The sequence below is a fragment of the Bidens hawaiensis genome, unplaced genomic scaffold, assembly GCF_021521415.1.
Source record: "Bidens hawaiensis isolate Kalapana, Puna unplaced genomic scaffold, B.hawaiensis_p1.1 tig00011949_1, whole genome shotgun sequence".
Lineage (NCBI taxonomy): Eukaryota > Viridiplantae > Streptophyta > Magnoliopsida > Asterales > Asteraceae > Bidens > Bidens hawaiensis.
The window spans coordinates 317525-323352 of record NW_027491957.1 but is presented as its reverse complement, the minus strand read 5'-3'; the positions used below and the strand labels follow the sequence as shown (position 1 = coordinate 323352).

The following is a 5828-nucleotide window of genomic DNA, read 5'->3' as shown; positions in this document are numbered from 1 at the left end:
TTGCAAATTATAGGTTAAAGTTTTGAGTGATTGTGAGTGTAAATTATAGGGTGGAGAAAGAAAGGGTAGTAATATTTTTATAAATTTGAGGAAACACAGTTTGTCCTATTCATTTTTTAATATTTGTTAAATTAGTTGTGAGTAAAAGAGAGTGAAAACCGTAATGATAAATGTATAAAAAATATTATTTAATTGAGCATAAGAGAGAAATGTAATGTTTTTTAGTGTAATTATGGAGTTGAGGATAGATGATAGTTTAAGAATGCTTTAAAAGCTCTAATATATATAACATGGTTTTTAATTATTTTATTTGGTAAGTATGAACAAAGACCATGAAATAAACAAAAAAGAGAGAAAAGATAAAGAATATACCAAGCATAGGCCAATTTTGTAAAAACAAAAGGTTCAACATAGATTGACTGCATAAAAAACAAAGATACTAGCTAATGCTAGAGAGCCTGCAACTTATTATTATCAAGGTTAACAACTTAACACACATGACTAGGTTGTTTGGACTTTGGATCTGCTTGATGTTCATTCCCATATACCAACCTCCATGAACCCATCTTCGGTGGCACACCCTCTAAACATACCTACACAATTGAACCCGTAAGCCACCTCACCGGTCTTAGAGACGGCTATCAACCCGGCTAGCCCTTCATCAAGCCTCTCTTTTATCACAAAGTCCACAGCCTCCTGTAAAGCCAACCCTTTGTACTCCATCACCGCGGCCACTTCTCGTGCAAGGGTTCCCCTAATTATCGCCTCGCCTTCACCGGTGCACGACACACCACACACATCACACGCGTATGTCCCGGCTCCAATTAGTGGAGAGTCACCAATCCTCCCGGTCCTTTTATTCATTAGCCCTCCAGTAGATGTTGCGGCAGCGCATCGCCCTTGGCTGTCCACAACCACACACCCCACGGTTTCGGGTGCGTAGACACTGATTGGTAGACCGTTCATGCGTATTGGGCTCTCCACGCCGACTCCACGTGACTCGTATCCCGTGGTTGGGATTCTGTAATCAAACTATAGTCGCAAACCCAAAAAAAAAAGTAGTACTTATTTTAACAAGATATTTTGGTTAAACATAACATAAGTTTAGTGAAATAATTGTTGTTGATTTTATTACCACTATGGAATTGGCTTCCTTGGCTACTTTGAGCATTCCCACGTTGTCTTCGGTGATGAAATAGTCATTTTCTTCCGTTTCCACACCCTTCAAAGAGCACAAGTTATAGTTATTTAAAATGTTAAAAGTAAATGATCTGTTTTTTATATATAAGTATGCTGACACCATAAATCGAAAAGTGGCTACTTTCTTGAAATTAAAATCTCTCACTGCCGTCAATAACAGGGGCGGCTTCTTCATATTAAAATATATGTCGTTGACGGGTCACACATAAAGTCAAGCTCCCACAGAAGCCGCCTAGAGCAAGGCCGACAATTTACCAACTTTTGAAAAATCAGTTCATGTACGGCTGTTGGAATTACGTGGCTTGTGATACAATGAATGAGTCTTGAGTTATTTACCCCGACTGTTGTATAATTATATGTCGCTAATCATGGTTAGATATATTATTTTATTAGAGCCCTACATAATCTAAACCGGTTTATGATTAGTCATATATATTGAGTCATGATATGGGTTGTAACCAAGTTTTGAACTGTTTTCTTTGTTAATAGAATCGTAGAGTTTATTTCAAAAGTAATCATTTTACTCCATTCATCCCCGTGTCTAATCTCTACATCTAGGTCTAGTCACATACTTCGGTTAAAGCAAGTATGATGTGAGTACATTGTTATTATGTTAGAAGATGTCGCCCTTGTTAATAGAGGTTTTCATGACAACGTTCACTTTTAAACTCACTCGTTCTTGACACAAAGTTTAAGACCAATATATCGCACCTACCATGAGTTACAACCCCGTTTAAAAGGTTTTAAGTGGACAAGCAAAATAAGGTCGTTACCATTTGTTTGGCGAAGTCTTCAGCGCCCGAGAACGCAAGATACGTGTGCGGGGATTTGTCCATAACAAGCCGAGCTAGCGAAACGGGGTTTTTCACAGTGGTGAGACCCGACACCGCCCCGCATCGTCTGCCAACGCCATCCATGATGCTCGCTTCCATCTCCACCGTTCCCTTCTCCGTGAGTGCGGATCCGAATTGAATATCGGGTCCGTTTCGAGTTCACGAACCTACACCATTGTTCATATTAATCGCTAATCATGCAAAATAACTAACATATAACATTTGAAAAATACATTACTAATTTATACCACTAGTTCCACGACATCGATGGCGGAAGCGGATGATCGAAGAGCGGATATGCCGAGATTAAGGCAGCGGGTAAGCAATTGTTTGGCTTGTTCTTGACGGTCGGTTGGGAGGTTAGGATCAACACCGGCACCACCGTGCCCAGCTATAGCCCACCCAACCATTTTTGCGACTCTCTAACTGAAACACACAAACACTAGCTCTGTGTTAGGTTTGTGTGTTTTAAGGAATGTATGATGAATGGCAATGACTAGGGTTGAAGAAGGCTTGTATTTATAGGCGGGTGAGAATTCCCACACAGCGCAGGGTGGGGAAATTGTGGAATATAATTGGTGGGTTATGTTTTTTGTTTAATAAAATAAAATAATAATAGGGTAATGATCTGAAGAAGCTCCATCCATTACACTCATTTTTAGTCAAAAATCCCATATGTTGACGTGGCGTAACATGTCTCACAACGTTCAAAAGGGGCTCCATCCACTACATATGATCTTATAAATGTGTCCGGTCCGATTCACGGTTCGCTTGCTTATTAACTCACTCATTATAATATAAAGGGTACAACATACTTTTTAATTAAAGGGCAGTTCTGAATAACTCATGCCTCAAAACTCGATAAAAAAGTGTTGTTTAATTTTTAGTTTGTTTATAAACAATTGATTCGGCTAAGTTTATAAATGAGTCAAGTTCAAGCCAACGTTGTCTTGCTTGTTGGCTCGCCCGTTATAACTTATAGCGTATTATGAACTTGTTAATTAGGTGTGTGGCTTACGACTAGATGGTTGTGGGTTATGTTATCACTTGAAAAACCGGGTTAAGCTGGTGGAAGGTCAGTTACAAAAGAACCAAACCGGGTCAGTTTAGGAGTTGAGTCGGAGTCAAGGAACAGACAGCTTGTTATAGTATACAGTCCGTGTATATATACTTTTTAATTAGTGGGTTGCTCCATACACGTGGGAGGAGTCACGTGTTTGGTTGGTAGAGGTCAGCAGGTTTTCATTTTGTAGTTGGGTTCCGTCAGGTCACGTCAGGGAAGATCCTCATGTACTGTGGGCCCGACACAAGATTCGTCAAGGGATTCTTCAACTGGAAGTATTATATTCACTGTCTTCTAGAATATCCAATTTGTTTTTTCCTGTCACACCTACTACATTATGCCATATACATTGAGCGTGTGAACGAAAGTTTTATAGGATTGGAAGAGGATTGGTGTTAAAATAATTTAAGGGTCAGTCAAATTTGGATGCTGCTAAACATATCCCGTGTCTATACAATTTTTACTAAATGTATACCCTTTTTAACTTTGGTTATGCGTAGTGGAGGGCTACAAATTGGAGCATTTTGCGTCGTGTGGCGTCCAGTCAACAAGGGATGAGAATTTGTTTTTGGGTGTAATGGTGTAGGGGCTACAAATAGTAATATATATATATATATAACACATATCCATACATGCCGGCCCCACCACCTGAAATTCGCCCCTTCTTCTAGGCGACGAGAAGAACTCGCCCCCGCCCCTTTTCGCCCAAAAATCGCCCGGGGGGGGGGGTGTTCACGCCCAAAATCGCCCAAATTGTAGCCCCATTACATATGGCCTTATAGATTAATTATTTTTACCTCTTAACATTATTTACCTACATATTAGTCCTTACAATATTGATTTTCACTTAATATTCTTCACTACACATATAAAATTATAAACTAATAAATTATAAATATTATAATGTCTTTTTTTAAATTTAAATAGTATTGATATATATATATATATATATATATATAGGGGAAGGATATTTTGAGAAACATGTTGAGTTTTAAGAACTTAATAACTCAATTCTAGGCCACACATTTAATTAAATGGATTGGAATATGTGGTTTAGATTAAATTTGGCAAAAAAGTCAAAGTACGAGAGAGAATAAATATGTAAGTGGTTACACTAACTTTTACGTCCGTTACACATGTGTAAAAAGTCGACTCGGTGCGTAAAAAATTCTGTAATTTTTTTTACGTGTATGTAACTTACATATATTACGCATGTGTAAAAAAAAATCGAAAAAAAAAATCGTTACACTGAGTTCTTTCGAGTTCTTAAAACTCAAAGTGGTTCTCAAAAGAAATCAATCCTATATTTATATATATATATTGGGTGGAGTTAAAATAAGAAATAAAGTGTGTTTAAGAAGAGTAAGAAGTAATCAGGTGCGTTTGATATATTGATCTGATGATGGATATGAAAAATGTGTTTATCATGCGGTGTGTTTTATTTTAGTTGCGATGTGTTTATTGTACGGTGTGTTTTATTAAATCTAACGATAAAAACACACTTTCTATACTTCATAGGAAAAAATGACTTCTTATTATAACCTTGTATATATATATATATATATATATATATATATATATTGTTCTATAATATAATAATGCATCGATACATATAATAATAAAGATTATTATTATTATTATTATTGTCATCATCAAGGACAATAAACACAAAAAAAAAGTGTTGCATAAGAATATGTCAAATAATTCTTAAAGAAGTTGAAAGTTCAAGAAATAAAAAAAATAAATAAAAAACTTTATAGTTTTTAATTTAATATTTTGAAGAGAGGCCATAAAATGCAAAATAAAAAAAGTGTTACATGAGAATATATCAAATAAAATTCTTAGAGAAATTGAAAGTTTGGGAAATAAAAAATAAAATAAGAAAAAAACTTTATAGTTTTTAATTTCATATTTTTAAGGAATACTGGAGGGGTGTAATGTATCAAATATAATTTTTTTAAAAAATGAAAGTTTAAGGGAGAGAATATGACAAGTAGAGCAGAGGATACGTTTAGTTTATCCCTATATAAATCTTAAAATTTTTTTCATAAGGTTCGACTGACCCTATAATGTAGGTCTACCCCAATGCAATTATGTGATTTCCTTATCGTATAAAGAGATTTGTTTACAAGCTTAGACCATTTGTAGTTAAAATGCCTCACTTGTGGACATTTTGTGTCATGTGGGGCCCAATAAGAGTTTTAATTTTTTGGAAAAAAGAGAGGGTGTAGTCAAAATTTCCACATTAGGGCATTTTGTACCCTGTGGCGCCCGATCACTTTTATATTTTTGACAAAATGGCAAAACAGATCCTTTATGTTTTCATTGTTTTTCAATAGTCGTCCTTTAGCAAACTTAATGACAAAAGACGTATTTCATGTTTCAAATTCTGTTCACGTTACGTCCTTTGGTACTAACCCAGTTAAATTTTTCTGTTAAATATGGTCATGTGCTTTTCACATGAGGACAGTGTGGTAATTTTACCCCTTTAAAGACTGTTTGTGTAACTAGACTAAAGGTTTGGCCTTTTAAAAAAATATCCATCTCTCTCATCCCACCAATATTCATCATCTCCATTTCTTCTTCATGTTAACCACCACCTACCCCAACACCACCACCACCACCGCTTATCACCACCAAATCCGGCCCCACCAGAAAACTCCATCTCTGACAACCATTAAATCCGACCACCTGATCATCACTATCATCTTCTTTCTTCTCCAAAACCCAAA

General features: G+C 36.1%; 1 pseudogene across 1 annotated transcript; it reads right to left on the bottom strand.

Moving 5' to 3' along the window:
- Nucleotides 1-430: 430 nt before the first annotated feature.
- Nucleotides 431-2478, bottom strand: LOC143539589 (putative isoaspartyl peptidase/L-asparaginase 2; annotated as a pseudogene). Its single transcript, XR_013136468.1, has 4 exons — nt 2282-2478; nt 1974-2200; nt 1136-1222; nt 431-1032 (listed from the first exon to the last, which is right to left on the bottom strand). The product of XR_013136468.1 is annotated as a putative isoaspartyl peptidase/L-asparaginase 2 (transcript).
- Nucleotides 2479-5828: the final 3350 nt, after the last annotated feature.